At 35.5% G+C, this 20287-nt stretch overlaps 1 protein-coding gene across 4 annotated transcripts in view; it reads left to right on the top strand.

The window, feature by feature from the left end:
• The window catches only part of TTC28 (tetratricopeptide repeat domain 28), an 876415-nt gene that overhangs the window by 505743 nt on the left and 350385 nt on the right, over window positions 1-20287 (top strand). The window lies entirely within an intron of this gene.

Raw genomic sequence — 20287 nt, 5'->3', positions numbered from 1 at the left:
TCAATTTCAAGAAGCAAACATTTTGCTTTACTTGAGAGCAAGTATTGTTATTGCTAACCCTCCATGTTGTTTCTTCAGTGGCTTTTTTTTTTTTTTTTAAAGATTTATTTTTATTTATTTAATTCCCCTCCCCTCCCCCGGTTGTCTGTTTTCTGTGTCTTTTTGCTGCGTCTTGTTTCTTTGTCCGCTTCTGTTGTCGTCAGCGGCACGGGAAGTGTGGGCGGCGCCATTCCTCGTCAGGCTGCACTTTCTCTCGCGCTGGGCGGCTCTCCTTTAGAGGTGCACTCCTTGCGCGTGGGGCTCCCCTACGCGGGGGACACCCCTGCGTGGCAGGGCACTCCTTGCGCGCATCAGCACTGCGCATGGGCCAGCTCCACACGGGTCAAGGAGGCCCGGGGTTTGAACCGCGGACCTTCCATGTGGTAGACGGACGCCCTAACCACTGGGCCAAAGTCCGTTTCCCTCTTCAGTGGCTTTTTAACTCAGTAGAAGCATATCAAGTCTTATTGAATGACCTGGTGATCCTTAGCATTATTTTTTAATTGTAATGAGAAATATCATCCTAGCCTTAGTTAGAGAAATGAAATAAAATATTCTCAGAGCTCATATACAATAGATGTGACATGCTAAGAGGGTCCCTGCAGAGTGGAAAGAAGATGAAGTTTGGAGTCAGATAGACCCAGACTTACATTCTGGCCTCAGTACTTCATGGCAGTATGATCTTGGGAAAGTAATTAACAAAGCCCTCTTTTTTCTTGTTCATGAAATGATTATTATTCTGTTTATTCCAGACACAGTTGTGGTTGGAAATATATGTAAAGTGCCTCACATGTTGCTGTCACGTAAGAGGAGTTCCATAAATGTGGCTTTTATGATCACATTATTAATAAGGAAGAGAAGGTTAAGGTGGAGACAGCAAATAAGTTTATGAATTAATCTATATGTTGGTAAATCTATTTTGTTACATTCACATTCCAGTATTTCACTATGGAACATTGTACTGATTCACTATATTATTTAAATGATTTTTAATGATATAGCAACTTCAGGAATCTGGAACATTGTCAAGCACTATGAAGAAATTAGGGTGAAAGAAAAAGTTTTGGAGGCTAACAAATTCAAGGACCATGGGCTTTTGGCAATCTTATTCTCAGGAGAGTTGCTTAGACACTTTTCTCATTGCCTATTAAGTTTACAAACAATTCTCGTATGTCAGATCATCTGATTTCTTGATGTTAAGGTAATGAAAAGAGGGATCAGACTTCTATAGGCAGGTATACTGATGTCATTAAGAACTGAGAGCCACCCTTAGGATTGAAATACTATCTTCTTGCCATTGTTGCAATATATTACAATATTACTGTTAACTATCATTCTTGTTATATTACTTGTAATTTTCCCTTGTATCACCATATTCTTAGCACTTTGTTAAAGAAGAGCATTCGTATATCTATACTATTAACCACAATCTTCATCCACCACTCAAATCAGTTATACATTCCCTATTCTCTAGTTTCCTCTGAATTGACATTTATGCCCTAGACTTCCCCTTTCCACCACAATCGCTTTTGTAGATCAGCATTGTTATGTTCACTATAATGTGAGGCTGTCAACTCTATTAATTTCTACAATTTTACAATTAGCTTTATTAATATTTCTTGTTTTATACATTAAGCATCAATTCCCATTCTCAACTCACCTTTGATTTCCTAGTAACCTATACTGTAGAGTTTACCTCTGGATTTACTCAAAATATTTAGCTCATGTTAGTGAGACCATACAGTATTTGTCCTTTTCTGTCTGGTTTATTTCACTCAACATAATATCCTCTAGGTTCATCCATGTTGTCATATCCATCCTGATTTCATTATTTCTTCCAGCTGAATAGTATTCTATTGTATGTATATACCACATTTTGTTTAACCATTAATCAGCTGATGGACATTTGGGCTTGTTCCATATTTTAGCAGTTGTGAATAATACTGTATGAACATCAGTGTGCAAATGTCAGTTCACATCCTTGCTTTCAGTTCTTCGTAATATATTCCTAGTAATAAGTATTGCTGGGATCTTATTGCAGTTCTATAATCACCTTCTTGAGGTACTACCAAACTGTCTTCCACAAAGACTGCACCATTCTACTTTCCCACCAACAGTGAAGGAGTGTTCCTGTTTCCCTATATCCTTTCCAGCATGTGCAGTTTTCTGTTTTATTTAGTTTTTTCTAATTTTTTTAAATAATGGCCATTCTATAAGGTGTGAAATCATATCTCATTGTAGTTTTTAGCTGCATTTCTCTAATAGCTAGTGATGTTGAACATTTTTTTCATTTACTTTTTGGCCATTTGTATTTCCTCTTTGGAGGAATAACTATTCAAGTGTTTTGCTCATTTTTAATGGCTTGCTTGTTCTTTTATTGTTGAGTTATATTATGATCTCTATATAACATGAATATCAAACACTTATTGGATATGTGGTTTCCAACTATTTTTTCCCATTGAGTATGCTGCCTTGTTACTTTCTTGACATAGTCTTTTGAAGAAGAAAATGTTTAATTTTGAGGAGGTCCAATTTGTCTATTTTTTCTTTCATAGCTTGTGATGTTTTCCTACATTTTCTTCTAGGAGGTTTATGGTTGTAGCTTTTATATTTATATATCCTTGATCCATTTTGAGTTAATTTTAGTATAAGATGTGAGGTAGGAGTCCTCTGTGTTTCTTTTGAAGATAGATCTCAGGTTTTCCTAGCACCATTTGTTGAATAGACTGTTCTGGCCTAGCTGGGTGGGCTTGACAGCCTTGTCAAAAATAGATGTGTGAGGGTCTATTTCTCAGTTCTCTATTTGGTTCAGCTGGTCAATCTGTCTGTCTTTATTCCAGTACCATGCTGTTTTTTTCCACTGTAGCTAAGTAATATACTTTAAAGTCAGAAAATGGGAATCTTCCATCTTCCTTCTTCTTTTTAAAGACATTTTTGGCCATTCAGGGCTCCTCACCTTTCCAAATAAAATTGATAATTTGCTTTTTCACTTCTGCAAAAAAAAAGGCTGTTGGAATTTTCATTGGGATTGCACTGAATCTGTAAATCAGTTTGGGTAGAATTGACACCTTAACAATACATAGTTTTCCAGTCCATGAACACAGAGTGCCCTTCCATTTATTTATGTCATCTTTGTTTTTTTTTTAAATGTTTTGTAGGTTTCTGAATACAGGTCCTTTATGTCCTTGATTAGGTTTATTCATAAATACTTGATTCTTTTTGTTGCTATTATAAATGGAATTTTTTTTTTTCTAATTTCCTTCTCAAATTGCTCATCAGTAGTGTATAGAAACACTATTGATTTTCACCCAGGCACCCTCTCTTCTCCTCCATTGGCTCTGTGTTGGCCTGACTGCAGTAATGCACAAGCCTGCCTATTGGGAAATCGTCCTTACATGAAAGCCAGAGACCCTGGGGCTGCTTTGTAAAACCATTTCCTTCTTCCCCTCTGGGGAGATAGAAAATGTCTCTCTACCATTATTAATGATCTGAGGCCTCTCCTTTTCTAAATGAATAATGCCTTTTATTTTTTCTTCAAAGTTTCTGATTATCAAAGTTTCAATAATCTTTATGACCTGCTTCTGAGTTTTTCCCCTTCGCTCTGGCCCACTCAGGTCGCCAGTTAGCCATAGCTTGACCACAGTGAAAGACTTGTTCTAGGATGTTCCTGCTTTTTAGCTCATCCTCCTGCTCAGTGTTGCCCAAGCATATTTGTCTGACTCCTACACTGACCTGTAGAAATTCTCTTTTCTCTCACTGTGTGTTTCTTCTGTTGTGCTTGCTTCTGAAATTATAAGGTACCTACCAGTGAATGTCTTAAGAAAAATACTTTTATTTTCTTACCACTTCTATTAATTTTTAAGATTTCTTTTAAGTGCTACTTCTTACTTGCCTGCACTTAATGGAAAAGCATTATCCCCAAATCCCTGAGATGAACCATTGAACCGTCAATTGATAAGAGTGGAGCTAATATTGATTCAGAACATAAAGGAATACATAAAATGTCTAAAGGGAACTTTTGCAATCATACGTATTTTGTTTAGGTTGAAGGCTTTTGGCCAGTTTCTGGGATTTAATTCACTTAAATGTGATGTCTCATGAAGTACCTAAAATGGGCAGTGTGCTGTGCTGAGTTTTGGGGTCTGAGGGTATGGGGCTGGGTCACTCCCCTTGTGGGGCTTACATTCTTTTTGAGACAAAGCTTCATCAGAACGAAAATGTTTGAACGGTGCCTGAGCAATAAATGCCGAATGCTTTCTGAACGGCTGCCAAGATTCTGCAATTCCAGAGAAGAGGGAGACAGATGTAAACCTGGAAAAGCTTCATGAAGCAGGTGGAACTCAAGCTGGGTGCTGAATGAGAGGTAGAAATTGGCTAATGGGGTTCTAAAAGCTGATCATCATATCAGTCATGTTTCACTGAGTGATAAGATAATTCATGTCTTTAGCTAATATCTTAATCAGTAGAGTTAAAGGTTCTTGGTTTTTTTAAAAAGGTACTATTTATTAGCTTTTATCCTATTTTATTAGAAGTACATGATCATTGTAGAGAATTTGGAAATTTTCCTATATTTGGAAAATTAAAACCACCCATATGCCTACCATCTTCTTAATGCTTTAGATATACTCTTTTAGTTATATATGCAAATAAATTGCTTATATATATTCAGAACAAAATTCAAATCCTATTGTAAAATTGCTTTATAACTTGTTTTATTTTTCATTTATTTTTTCCAGTTAATTTTTAAAAACATTACATTTCATTAAATGTTCTGCTAAAAGTCTTATGGCTTATCATAATTTATTTATCTCCCTACTGTAAATATTTAGAAAAACATCTTTGTAGATAAATCTTTGAACGTATCTTTCATTATTTCCTTTGGTTTAGTCTTTAGAAGTGCATTGCTTAGACAAAACATATTAAGTCTTCTGATACTTTTTGCTAAATTACTCCCAGAAAGGCTGCATCTGTTTTCATTCCTGCCAGCAATTTACCAGTAATTTCATTTCCCTGCACTGACCAACACTGGGCATAACTATTAAAACTAAAAATGCAAATTTGATAGGTAAAAAATTGGTATCTTACTGTTTTATTTAGCATTTCTTTGAAGCTATTAGGGTTGACTCTTTTTAAAATTTCTTTTATAAGAAACTTTATGCTCATATTTTTCTTATAAACCCCTTTAATACTTTTAAGCTAATTTTTTCTATTGTGGTGTTGGTTATTCTATATTGGTATGTTTCAGTGCTTAACATGTCATCCCACTGAATTCTCAGGCAATTTGTGATCTAATAAGACACAATTTTAATTATTTTTACTTTATAATACATTTTAGTATCTGCTGCAAATCCCATCCCATTCTATTACTCTTTTTGTTTAACCTTCTAGGTTTCCCCAGATGAGCTTTAAAATCTTTTTTCCCCCAAATTTCAAATAATCTTCCATTGGGGTTTTTATTGGAATTATTTTAAATTTACAAAATAATTATGGAAGTGATGTCTTTTTAATACTCAGTCTTCTATTCTGAAGCCTGGTTTGTTCCTCCATTTATTCTCTTAAGCTGCTCACTGATTTACATTTTGGGGAAGATTTTTTGCCTAGATATTTAATGTATCTTGTGAATGGGCCTTCTCCACCCCCCCCCCCCCCACATGGTGTGTGTTAAAAGCTAGTTATTGATAGTATATAGGAAAACTGTTAATTTTGCATCTTTTGTGATTAGACATTTGAAATTCTCTTTCAATAAATAGTTAAAAATATTCTGTTGATTCTCTTAGGGTCTTTTAGATTGCATCCAAATTGTCTACAAATAATGATAATTTTATATATTTCTGTCCTTAATGTTATACCTCTGCTTTTTTTTCTCTTATTTATTGTACTGGTTAGAACTTTTCGAACTCTACCAAAGAGTAGTCATACCATCTTAAGTATAAAAAGTTCAAAGAATATGCTTCTTTATGATTATTCTACATTTATCTGTTTGTATCTATATCTGTGATTTCAAATTGTATCTTGTTTTCCCTTTTCCATTATTTTCATATCAGTTTTTGAGGTGAAAATTAACCATTGTGATTGTTATGGCTGGTGAGGACACTAAACTGCATCTTTCTGCCTCTTGCATCTTTGGCTGTAATGTATTTTAGGATTTTTCCAAGCAGCATGATATCAGTTTGTCCGGTTACCTTAAAAAGCAGTGGCATTTCTTTTATACAATTACTCTCGGCTACTTAATAGGGAGGGTGATACCTTCTCCACAGGCTTTTTCATTCTGACTCACCTTCTGTCTACTTCAGTGGTTTCAAAATTAATTTCATGTGCTCACAGAGACCTTCCTGTGAGCTAATATTAATTGTCAGATGAATGCATAAATTACATTGTATTAGGGATGTTGTTCTCTCTTCAGGGAATCTGATATGTAAACATGTTGAATGACTTCAAAGTTTTTAACAGTCCAGATTTCTCTCCTGAGTGTCAGCCTTCTTTATTCAGCTGTCTCCTCGACACCCACTTCCAACTCACTGTGTCTAACATTGGAGCCCCCAACTTAAGCCTTCAGTCTGCACCTACTTCCTCATTCACCATTTATCATAGTGCTACCTCCCCTCACTCTCATGTTTGACTGGTTATGGTTTTTCTTCTATCTGGAATAGAAAGATCTTTTCTCGTCCCTTCTGTCTCCCTATTTTTTACCTAGACATTATTAGCCTTAACCTTCTCTCAGAAATTTACATACTTTTAAAAATTTAATTTAATTTAATTTATTTCTCCCCACCCCCTCATTGTTTACATGTGCTCTGTCTGTTCGTTGTGTGCTTATCTTCCTTTTAGGAGGCACCAGGAACCAAACTTAGGCCATCCCACGTAGGAGGGAGGTGCCTAATTGCTTGAGCCACCTCCACTCCCTCATTCTTTTTTTTTTTTTTAATTTATTGAAGTATATCACTCACGTAAACGTACATAAACAATAAGTATATAGTAATAGTTGTGAACTTAAAAAACAAATATACATAGCATCATACAGGACTCTCATGACTCACCCTACCACCAACACCTTGCATTGTTGTTAAACATTTTAAACTAATGATTAAAGAGCATTGTGAAAATATTACTAATAACCAAAGTACTTTCCCCCAACCCACCCTATTATTATTATTATCTTTATATCATTATATATGAACATACATAAACAAAAAGTGTATAGTAAAAGTTGTGGACTTGGAAATCAAGCATGCATAACATTATACAAGGATCCAATATATCAGCCCTCCGCTAGCACCTTACATTGTCATGAGAAATTTGTTACAGATTATGAAAGAATATTGTGAAAATCTTACTACTAATTATAGTCCTGAGCTTACATTTGGTGTATTTTCCCCCCAACCCACCCTATTATTATTTTTAAAATACATTTTTTATGACAGAGGTTGTAAACTTATAAAACAATCATGTACATGTGCATAATTCCCAAACAACATCCATCTATCAACACACCACACTGTGGTGAAACATTTGTTACAGATAAAATAATATCATCTGATTGTTACCATGTCCATAGTGTATATTTGGCACAAATTCTCCATACTGCCGCATTATCAACACAGTACATCTTTGGCATAGATGCAAGCTTATTACATTATTACTGCTAACCACAGTCCATAGGTCACTCCAGTTGTATTTTTCCCATCTTTCTCCACATTCCCACCACCCTGCAGTAGTGATATACATTTGTTCTAGCTAACAAAGGACACTCTTGCATCTGTATCATCAACCACAATTCTCATCTACCTCTTGGTTTACTGTTCTATTCAGTTCCTAGATTATTCTCTAGCATTCTGTCAATTGCATTTACATCCCTAGATTACCATTTTCAGCTACATCCCTAATTATAAAGTAGCTGTTACTTACTGTTTGTTACCATCCACTCTATACATTTCCACACTTTTACATTAAAGCTAATTAAAACTTCGACATACATTAAACATCAGTAGTCCATCTAAGTCCTCATCTTACCTCCTTTAAGTATCCACCACCTACCACCAGGGCTTGAAGATATTTTCCAACAATTTCTTCTAGAAGCTTTATGGTTCTTCCTTTTATATTTAGGTTTTTGGTCCATTTTGTTAATATTTGGATAAGGTATGAAATAGGAGTCCTCTTTCCTTCTTTTGGTTATGGATATCCAATTCTTTTAACACCATTTGTTGAATGGACTGTTCTGCCCGAGCTGTGTGGGTTTGACGGACTAGTCAAAAATCACTTGATCATACATGTGAGGGTCTGTTTCTGAACCATAAATTTGGTTCCATTGGTCTATATGTCTGTCTTTATGCCAGTATCGTGCTGTTTTTACCACTATAGCTAGGTAATATAAAGTTTGGAGATGAGCGTTCGTGTTTCCTTTTTAAGATGTTTCTGGCTATTCAGGACCCCTTAACACTTTCAAATAAATTTGATAATCATGTTTTCATTTAAAAAAATGCTGGTGGAATTTTTATCAGGATTGTGTTGTATCTATATATTAATTTGAGTAGAATTGATGTCTTTGTGATATTGTCTTCCAATCCATGAGGATGGAATGTTCTTCCAGTTATTTAGGCCTTTTAAAATTTCTTTTTAACATTGAGTTGCAGTTTTCTGAATACAAGTGCTTTACATTGTTGGTTAAGTTTATTCCTATTTGAGTTTTACCTGTCATATTTTATTTTCCCCACTCTTTTGACACTTTTGGTTAGTTTTATTGGTATAATCTTCATTTCTAAACTCTCTTCCAGGCCTTTCTCTCCTGTCTTTTCTTTTCAGGCTCTGGCAAACCCTTTAGATTTCCTGAAAATCTAGTCTCTTGCTTAGAAATTCTCTCAGTTTCTGTTTATCGGTGAATATTCTAATCTTGCCCTCATTTCTGAAAGACAATCTTGCCAGATATAAGATTCTTGTCTGGAAGTTTTTCTCTTGTGGTATCTTAAATATATCATACACTGTCTTCTTGCCTCTATGGTTTCTGGTGAGAAATCAGCACTTAACCTTATTGGGTATCCCTTATATGTTATGCATTGCTTTTCTCTTGCTGCTCTCAGAATTCTCTCTTTGTCTTTGGCATTTGACATTATAATTAGTATGTGTCTCGGAGTTGGTCTATTTGGATTTTTTCAGATGGGAGTATGTTGTGCTTCTTGGACATGGGTATCTATGTCCTTCAGTAGGGTTGGGAAATTTTCTACCATTATTTCCTCACATATTCCTTCTTCTCCTTTTCCCTTCTCTTCTTCTGGGACACCCATGACATGTAAGTTTGCATGTCTTTTGCTGTCATTTAGTTCCCTGAGACCTTGTTCAATTTTTTCCATTCTTTCTTCATCTATTCTTTTATATGTTCACTTTCAAAGGCCATTTCTTCAAGCTCAGCAATCCTTTCTTCTCCCTCCTCAAATCTGCTATTATATGATTCCAATGTTTTATAAATTTCATTTATTGTGCCTTTTATTTCCATAAGATTTGCTGTTTTTCCATGTTTACTTTCAAAGTCTTCTTTGTGCTCATCTAATATCTTCTTAATATCCTTAATCTCTTTAGCCATCTCATTGAATTTATTAGACAGATTTGTATGAACATCTGCAATTAGTTGTCTCAACTCCTTTATGTCATCTGGAGGCTTATCTTGTTCCTTCACCTGCTCCATATCTTCCTGTTTCTTGGTGTGGATTATAATTTTTTGTTGGTGTCTTGGCATCTGGCTTACTAGAGTATTTATTCTGGGTGTAGTTTTTCTCTTTATTTTAGGGTTTCCTGCCCTTTCTCCCTTGCTGATTGTGCAGTAGGAGCCAAGGATGTAGTTGATGCTATAAGCTGTGGAGGCTCAAACTGCCCTCATTGCCCCAGGGACTGATGAATCTTCTCCCAACTTTCTCTTTTGCCAGGAATAGGACAGAATTATAGCTGTGTGGAATAATTCAAGTTGTGCAGGCCTAGACTATAGTTGCCCAGAGAGACTGATGAGGCGTTGTGCCCCTTTCTCCCCTGCCTGGAGCAGGGATGGAGCTGCAGGTGTGGGCAGCAGTCTATGTAGTGAGGATCCAGGATGACCACAGTTGCCCCGGTAGACTTCTAATTATTCAGTCTGTGCCTACCAAAAGTACCGCAGTTACCTGGATAAGGCTGGTGCAGGGCCTGCCAGCCTCCTCCCTGCCAGAGATTGGGCTGAAGCTTAGGCTAGGGCTCCAGGTTGATCTGGGTGAAAGAAACCAGTCTCTACCAGGATGTGATTTTCAGTCTGCCCTGCTTCCTTTCGTGCCAGGCGTGGAGTTAAGATGGCGGCTCTCAGCCTCTTTCTGACTTGGACAGGCTCAAACTTTAGCTGTTCTCAGGATTATACTTTAGCCCGCTGAATTTACTCATCAGTAGCTGAAGTTGGTATCCAACCATCTCTTCCTGCCCTGTTTTTGGGAAGTGGAGATTTCAATTCTAGCCACAGAACAGTTCCTGAAGTGGCTTGTGCCTGCAGTGGAGAAAGGGCATTGGCCTCCATGGCTTGTAGAGCTCTACTTAAGAATCTTCTCTGCAGATGGGCAGTCTCCTTACGTTCCTTTAAAGATGTGGCAGGATGCTCTTCTGGTCTCCTGGAGCCCCCAAACAGGTGCTTCAGCTGGCTCCAGATCATTCTGGGTGTTTATTAACTGCCCTGTAGCAGGAGGTGACTCTAGGAGCTCCTTACTCTGCCGCCATCTTTCTTGTTGTCCCCCTCTTACTTTTTTTTAAAGGGGCATTTTCCCAAACACAGAGAAGAGAAGGCATTATACTATAATAGTTTAGATCTATGATCATAGCCCGAAGCTGCTGCAATGTGTAGATAATTACTTTCAATATGATCATGTAATATATTAGTGTTTTTTTTAGTTTGTAATTGTTTTTTCCCAAATGTTCAAGTAAACTGGACACTCCTAGAAAACGTGCTGTTTATTTTATTTGGGAGCATATCTCTTGTCACTCTGGGGTTGTAAATATTCCAATTTGTGACACCCTGTTTTAACTCTTCCTTAATCCTTGTTTCTTCTCTCTTTTGTCTATTTCTACAAAGCTCTTGAGTTATCCTTCTAAAATACAGTGCTGATCATGTTATTTCCTTGCTTAAAAAACCTTTGAAATCTTCCCATGTCCCAGGATAAAATCCAAACCCCTTCTAACTTTTTCCCACAACTTTTCTTCAACTACTCTGTAGGCCATTGCTTCTTATAATCTTTTCATACAGGCATACTTGCTATACTTTGTACATGCTTTATACTTTTGTCCTTATATATCTTTACCATTTGGTTCCTGTGCATGGAGGACCTCATCTGCGACCCCATAGCAAGGTTTCCTTATTCAGGTTTAGTTGAATCATTTCTGCCTTGCTGAAGTTCCCTTTCTTAATTCCCATCTTCCTACCCAATTATCACACCTAAAGTTGGTGATATCCAATTTATCAATCCCTTTTTTTTTTATGGTTTGTGTTTTTGTGTCCTGTTAAAGGAAAGTTTTGGGTAGCCCAAGGTCATGAAGATATTCTTTGAAGCTTTATTGTTTTACTTTTTTGCATTTAGGTCTACTGCCATTTGGAATTACTTTTGAGTTTGGTTTAATGTAGGGATCAAAGCTCAATTTTTTTTCCCTCCATGTGAATATCCATTTGACCGAGCACCACATATTCACAAGATAGTACAACAGAGTTATTTTTGTCACAAATCAGACATGTAAGGTATATATGGAATCTCTATTTAGTTCTGTTGACCTGTTTGTCTCTCTTTATGCCAATTGCATATTGCCAAATTACTCTAGGTTTTTAATGCTATTCTTGCGACTTTGTTTTTCAAGATTGCCTTGGATAATCTTGGTCCTTTACCCTCATATGTGTGTGTGTGTGTGTATATATATACCTAGAAAAAAATATAAGTTTTAAAATTATCTTAGTTTTCTCTTGCCCCATTTATACTTCCTGCTATAATTTTTATTAGGATGGAATTGAATCTATCAATAAATTTGAATCTTATAGCTCATGAACATGGTATATCTTTCCATTTATTTAGGCCTTTGAAATTTTCAGTGTAGACTGCTGCATATCTTTCTTTAGTTTATTTTGTGTGTGCTATTGTAAATGGTATTTTTTTATTTCATTTTTCTTTAGCAAAGTTTTCATCATTGAGATTTGGTTGAATCATCATTAATTTAGGAAGCTCCTTTACCCGATCCCCCTCCTCACCCAGATATCCACCAACCTTTGGAATATAGAATAGTACCATATTCCCACACTATTTGCCTTTTTATTTTTATACTTTAATTATTACGTAAGTAATGTGTGAGTTAATTATTGATGTTAAAGACTAAAACACTATCTTTTCCAGCAGTAACTGCTGTTCCCAGTTTGAAGTATATTCTCTACCTACACTATGCTCTATGGCAATCACTCCTACATGTGTCTATTAAGCACTGAAAATGTGGGCATTCTGAATTGATATGTGCTGTAAAGTATAAAGCACACACTGAGTTTTAAATACTTAGTGTGGGAGAAAAAGAATGTAAACTATCTTATTACTGATTTTTATATTTATTAAAATACAATGGTAAAATTTTTGCATATTAGATTAAATAAAATATATTAAAATATTTCAGTTTTAAACTTTTTATGTGGTTACTAGAAAGTTTAAATTACAAATTACATTTGTTACTCACATTTTTGTTAGTGTAGTTCTTGCTCATTTTCTGTGCATTTAAATATATATTTATATATATAAGTATGTTTTTTCATAAATGGTAATATAATATTCTCAAAATGAGTTTTTTCACTTACAGTTTTGAACCTGTTTTCATGTGAGCATATATCAACCATGTGCTTTTTAACTTCTGTGTACTAATATGTGTTACATCCACCTGCTAATGGATGTTCAGAGAGCTTCTAATTTGTTCTGATAAAAAAGACCTGTACAAGTCTCTTTATATATGTTTGGGACTATAGTAGGTTCTGAGAGGTAGGACTGCTGAGTCAATAGGTATTATATACATTTTGATAGTTTTAATAGATTTGCTCAAATTGCTCACTGAAAAGGCTGTTCTAAACACACCAGCATTTGAGTGATATCAGTCTTTTAGATTGTTTTCAATTTGATGGGCAAACTGTAGAACTCAGTGATACTTCAGTTATATCACCCATTATTTGCTTGTAATGGTGCTCTTTTCCCCACTGTCTAACCAGGAGCTTGTGGAAGAAAGGCAATATGTCTTATTTTACGTTGATAATCTCATTCACTTGTTTATTTAACACATATTTGCTCGGTCCTTACTGTGAGGTGCTATGAGGCATTCAGGTATGAATATGAATATACCTTTGTTCTTACCCTTGAGAAGTTCAAATCTCCTAGTGAACCTCCTGCAGTGGCCTAGTCCACTGTTGATAAATGTTATCAGGCTTGCTGAAAAACACTAAGGATTATAGTAGGAAAAGAGTTCCCTCCTTTCCTTAGTTCTTTTTAAAAAAAATTATAGAAAGGTAATTCCATTCTTTTTTGTCAAGAAGTTGCTATCATCAGGTCAGGTTGGTAGTTCTTCCTTAACTTCATTCCTATCCTCATACCTGCGTAAACCTTACTAGGGATTGTGTGTGTGGACCATGGTGGGATCTCCCTTTCCTTTGTTTGTGTGGGTGGTTGTCCTTGTCTTACTCAAATCTGGAGTGGAAGGCATATGAAGTCCAGTAGTAAATACTAACTAAGATTTCGTCTTCTTTTCTTTTCTATAATTATTTTGTTGTCAGTACCTAAAATCTAACATTCACATTCAGTGAGGATACTTTTAATATTTTTATAATGCCTCCCACAGAAAAGATATTTAAAAATGAAATTTCATTCTTTGTGATTTTTGTAGGATAAAGTTGAAGCATAATTTTTATCATTTTATGACACTTTTGGGTTCATGTTAACAGTTACTGACTGAAAAGTGTTTTTAAAAGTCTACTTGACTTTGTGAGAAAATTGAGCCTTCTGGATTTCCTTTCGGATGTGGCTAAAGAAAATTAATTAGGTGATTTTTCATGACATCATCCTGACCATAGCACTTTCTCTGAAAACAATGCTGTTTTTCTTGGATCTCTTTGCAGACATTTTCTATACCAGGTATATTGTTAACTAATTTACAATAGTGCTAATATAAGAGCCACACAAAAGTTTACAGGGTATATATGCAAGCATGTGTGCATGTTTGAGAGAGAGAAAGCAAGATATATAAAGAATGTAGTGAGGTAATTATTTTACTTCCAGTAGTTCAGGAGATTGGGTTAAAAGGTAAAAGCATTCCATTTTAGCTGAGAACTATATTCTCAGTGGGATTTCAAATTCAGAAGGGGAAGACTTGGCAACCTTTTCAATGGTGTGTATCTTATAGGCTTTTGGGAAACAAATAGGATTTTTAAATTATAACTGTTCAAACTACTGAATAGGACTTGGAGAGAGAGGACCTAGGTTTTTTGATAATGCTCTTTGTACTTTGTACTATAAATCAGCTGAGTCAAAACATATGGGCTTGTAATGAGTTATAAAAACCTTTTTCTCCTGTTAATAAAAGTTATTTCCTCAAAGGAAATTGAACATACAATGATTATGTGTCCATTTATGTGTAATGTGTGATTGTTTGTTGATCATTCTGCCCTCAACTGTTCCACTTTTTCCCACTACGATTTTTCTAAGTTCTCTCTTATCATCACTCCATCTATTATACTGTTAGTTGCCTTCTTCAAGCCATAACAGTTAAAAATTTTTTTTAACAAATCCATTATATTGATACGTATTAATAAAGCATAAACCCGTCCAAAGTTACAATCAGTGGTTTTCAGTATAATCACGTAGTTGTGCATTCAACCCTTCAGTCATTTTTAGAGCATTTTAATTATTCCAATATTAATAATAAACAGATAAAAATAACCAATAACAACAGAAAAAACTCATCTCCTCTCAATCTCTCTGTGCTTCCCCTGCCATACATAGCTGCTATTCTGTTTCTGTCTCTCTAGTTTATTATTTTTCATTAGCACAGTTGTAGGTTTACAGGAAAATTATGCAGAAAGTATAGAATTCCCATGAGCCCTTGCACTTCCTACACACAGTTCTCATTATTGGTAACACTTTGCATTAATATTTTACCTTTGTTACAATTGATAAAACAATATTGCTATAATTATACTATTAATTATTGTCCATAGTTTATTTACGGTTCACTTTGTGTTGTACATTCTAGGTTTTCTAAAAAACTTTTATTCTGCTAACATATCTTTAACCTAAATTTTCCCATTTTAACCACATTCAAGTATATTAATATAATTCGGTGGTGTTAATTACCTTCACAATGTTGTGCTACCATCACCACCATTCATTACCAAAACTTTTCCATCACATCAACAAACTCCATGTCAATTAAGCATTAACTCCCTAGTTTCTACCCACAACCTTGCCCTGGTAACCTGAATTCTAGTTTCTGACTTTATAAATTTGCGTATTATGTTTATTTTGTATACATGAAATCATATGATATTTGTCCCTATGTATCTAGCTTATTTCATTCAACATGATGTCTTCAAGGTTCATCAGTGTTGTCACATGAACCAGAACTTCATTCCTTTTTAATGCTGAATAATATTCCATTGTATAAATATACCACATCCTGTTTATCTACACATCCGCTGATGGACACTTGGGTTGCTCCTATCCTTTGGCAATCGTGCATAATGCCACTTTAAACATCATGTGTGAATATCTATCCAACTCTCTGCTTTCGGTTCTTTTTGGGTATATAACCAGAAGTGGGATTGCTGGGTCATATGGTAATTCTATACTTAACTATCTGAGAAACCACCAAACTGTTTTTCACAGAGGCTGCACCGTTTTACATTTCTCCCAACAATGAATGAGTGTTCCTATTCTCCGTATCTTCTCTAATACTTGTTATTTTTCATTTTTTTAAAAGTAGCCATTCTAGTGGGTGTCAAGCGATACCTCATTGTGGTTGTGATTTGCATTTCCCTAATGGTTGATGATATTGAGCATATTTTCATGTCCTTATTGCCCATTTATTTAACTTCTTTGGAGAAATGTCTTTTCAAGTCATTTGCTTATTTATGTTTGAGTTGTTGGTCTTTTTGTAGTTAAGTTTTGAACAATTTCTTTGTGTACTCTAGATGTTAAACTCTTATCAGTATGTAGTTTCCAAATATTTTCTCACATTCTGTAGGTTGTCTTTTTCCTTTTATGAAAAAGTCCTTTGATACATAAAAGTTTATAATTTTGATTGGGTCCCAATTTTCCAATTTTTCTTTTGGTGTTTGTGCTTTGGATGTAAAGTTTAAGAAGCCATTGTCTAACACAAGGTCTTAGGTATGCTTCCCTATGTTTTTTTTTCTAGTGGTTGTATAGTTTTAGTTCTTATGTATAGGTCTTTGATCCATTTTGAGCTAATTTTATATATGGTGTGAAGTATCATATCCTTTTGCATATGGATATCCAGTTTTCCTAGTACCATTTGCTGAAGAGACTATTCTTTTCCCATTGAGTGGACTTGGCAACCTTGTAAAAATCAATTGGCCATAAATGAGAGGTTTTTATTTTTATTGTTTTTTTTGGGGGGAAATACTGGGTATTGAACCCAGGACTTCATACATGGGAAGCAGGTGCTTAACCACTTGAGCTTCATCTGCTCCCAAGGGTTTATTTCTGAATTCTCAGTTTGATTCCATTGATATATATGTCTGTCCCTGTGCCAGTACCATGCTGTTTTGATTACTGTAGACTGGTAATAAGTTTTAATATTGGGAAGTATGAGTCTTCCAACTTTGTTCCTCTTTCTCAGGATGGTTTTACCTATTCAAGCTCCTTCATCCTTCCAAGTAAATTTGATGATTGGCTTTTCCATTTCTGTAAAGAGAGCTGTTGGAATTTTGAATGGATTGTTGAATCCGTAAATCACCTTGGGTAGTGTATTAATCAGCCAAAGGGGTGCTGATGCAAAATACCAAAAATCTATTGGCATTTATAAAGGGTATTTATTTGGGATAGAAGCTTACAGTCACAAGGCTATAAAGCATAAGTTACTTCCCTCACCAAAGTCTGTTGCCTCATGTTGGAGCAAGATGGCTGTTGGTCTCTGTGAGGGTTCAGCCTTCCTCTTTCTCTTCAGGCTCTGTGGTCCCAGCTCCTTCTCTTCTCAGCTGTAGGTTAGCTTGTCTTTCTCCCTGGATCTCATTTCCTTCTGGCCTCAGTTACTCTGCTCTCTTCAAAAGGTCTTCACAAGGTCAGCTGTAGACTGTGAGGCTCATTCTCTTACTGGGACCTCTGTCTTGTACATTGGAGCCTTCTCTCCTTCTTTATGTATCTGCTCCTTTGTGTATTTACTTCCTGGGGCTTCAGCATCAAAACTCCAACTTTCGTTTGCCTTGTTTTCTCCACGAGTCCCTGTTCACCAAGCAGATGGGATCTTAACATCCTACTGAAGTGGCCAAATCAAAGCCTTAATCATAATTTAATCAAGTAAAAGTGAAATCTCTGAACATAATACAATCAAAGAGGAACATGCCCAGAGGAACAGACCAGTTTACAAACATAATCCAGTATCTGTTTTCAGAATTCGTAAACAATGCCAAACTGCTACAGGTAGTATTGACGTTTTAACAATAGTCTTCTAATCCATGATCACGGAATATCCTTCCATTTAATTAGGTCTTTTTAATTTCATCTAGCAATATTTTATAAGTTTTCATGTAAAAATCCTTTATATCCGTGCTTAAATTTATTCCTAGATATATGATTCTTTTAGTTGCTTTGGCAAAAAAGAATTTTTTCTTGATTTGCTTTTCAGATTGTTCATTATTACTGTTTGAAAACACCACTGATTTTTGCATGTTGATCTTGTTGCTCTGCCACTTTGCTGGATTCATTTATTAGCCCTAGTAGCTTTGTTGTGGATTTTTCAGGATTTTTTATATATATATTCACATCATGTGCAAATAGAAAGTTTTGTTTCTTTCTTTCCAATCGAATGGCTGTTATTTTATTTTCTTTCCTAACTGCTCTGACTATAAATGCAAACACAGTGTTGAATAACAGTGGTGACAGTGGGCATCCTTGTATTATTTCTGGTTTTAGATGGAAAGCTTGCAGTCTTTTTACCATTGAGATGATGTTAGCTGTGGGTTTTTCATATATGCCTTTTATCATATTGAGAAAGTTTTCTTTTTTGTAGTTTTCTGAAATGTTTGTATCAAGTACTGGTGTTGGGTTTTGTCAGATGCCTTTTTAAAAAAAAAAGATTTATTTATTTTCCCCCCATTCTCCTCCCTCTGCCCTGCTGTTTTTGCTGTCTGTGTCCTTTTGCTGTGTGATATTCTGTATCTATTTCTCTTTTTGTTCTTCTCTTCTCATTTTTTTCTCCTCTAGCATTCACTGGGATTCAATCATGGTGTGGAGACCTCTGATGTGGAGAGAGGTTCCTTGTTAGCTGCACCACTTCACTTCCTGGTTTCTGCTGCACTTCACCTTGACCCTCCCCTTCATCTCTCTTTTGTTGTGTCATCATCTTCCTGCGTGACTCACTTGCATGGGCACTCAGCTCGTGGAGCAGACCCTGGCTCACCACGTGGGCACTGGCTCGCTGTGTAGGCATGCTTTCTCTTCTTTTTCACCAGAAGGCTCCAGGGATCAAACCAGGGTCCTCCCATATGGTAGGCAGAAGCCCTATCTGCTTCCCTAGATGCCTTTTTTGTATCAACAGAAATGATCATGTGATTTTTACCACCTTTGTTCTAGTAATGTAGAGTACATTAATTGATTTTCATATGTTGATCCACCCTTCTATATCTTGGATAAATCCTACTTGATCTTGTCATATAATTCTTTTAATGTGTTGTTGAAGTCAGTTTGCTAATATTTTGTTGAGGATTTTTGCAGCAATATGAATATGCATTATTAGTAAGGGATATTGCTCATAATTTTTTTTCTTGTGTTATCTTTATCTCTCTTTGGTATTAGGGTGGTCCTAGACTCATAGACTGAGGTAGGAAGTTTTCCTTCCTTTTCAGGCTTTTGGAAGAGTTTGAGTTTGATTGATGATTATTTGAATGTTTGGTAAAATTCATCAGTGAAGCCATCTGGCTCTGGGCTTTCCTTTGTTGCAGCCATAACGTCTTGTAGTCTCTTTCCATATAGAGTACAAAGAACTTCAGACTAAGAGTTAGAAGATCTAAATTCCAATCCCAGTTTTGCCACAAGAGGCTATATGTCATGGACAGGTCTTTCTAGAAGCTCTCTGGCCTGTCATTTCAGTATATGTACAGCATGAAATCCAGATTGGGTGCTCTTTGGAGACATGTTGCACTACATAGTAGCCATTAGCCATGTGATTATTTTAAATTTCATTAATTAAAATTGAATACAGTAAAACTTTCAGTTCCGCAATCACAATAACCACTATGACTACCATACCAGATAACACAGGAAGGCAAAACAAAACATTTCCATGAACTCAGAAAGTTCTATTGGATAGTGTTGCGAGAATCTCTTATAGCTCTAATTTTTAAATTAATCAGAAGACAAAATGTGAATCAGAGATCACCTTTATATTTTCATAGTACTCTGCTACTTATATTAGAATTATTTGTATTCTCTGTAGATATTAGAGGGAAAGAGGGAAGATTCTGCTTCTGATCATGGCATAGAAGCTCATATCAGCCCAAACGTGCCACATATAACAATTATAAAGTTGGGAAAAAATATGAAAATAAATAACAACTATATGAAGTCAATTAAGAGGACCAAAACAGCAGGTAGAAATTAGAAGAATGGAATAGGATGGAGTGAAATTCCTGTTTTGTCTTTTTGTCTGAGACTGACTCCAGTCCTCACAAGCCAATTCAGACTATGAGAAACTGACATACTTTTTAAAAAAATAAGATTTTATTGAAGCATATCATTCATGCCTAAACACACATAAAAAATAAATGCGTAGTAAAATTTGGACATGCATATCATCATCATACATGGCTCCCATACATCTCCCTACCACCAATACCTTGCATTGTTGTGAAACATTTTTATAAGCTATGAATAAGCATTATCAAAATATTTATAATTACAGTAATATTTAGCCCATATCTTACATTTGGTGTATTTTCCCCCATCCCATCCAATTATTAACACCGTATATTAGTATTATGTATTTGTTATCATTCAGGATAAAATGTGCTTAT

This window comes from Dasypus novemcinctus, chromosome 19, assembly GCF_030445035.2.
Source record: "Dasypus novemcinctus isolate mDasNov1 chromosome 19, mDasNov1.1.hap2, whole genome shotgun sequence".
Lineage (NCBI taxonomy): Eukaryota > Metazoa > Chordata > Mammalia > Cingulata > Dasypodidae > Dasypus > Dasypus novemcinctus.
The sequence above is the reverse complement of the archived record's forward strand: the minus strand, read 5'-3'. Positions and strand labels throughout refer to the sequence as shown.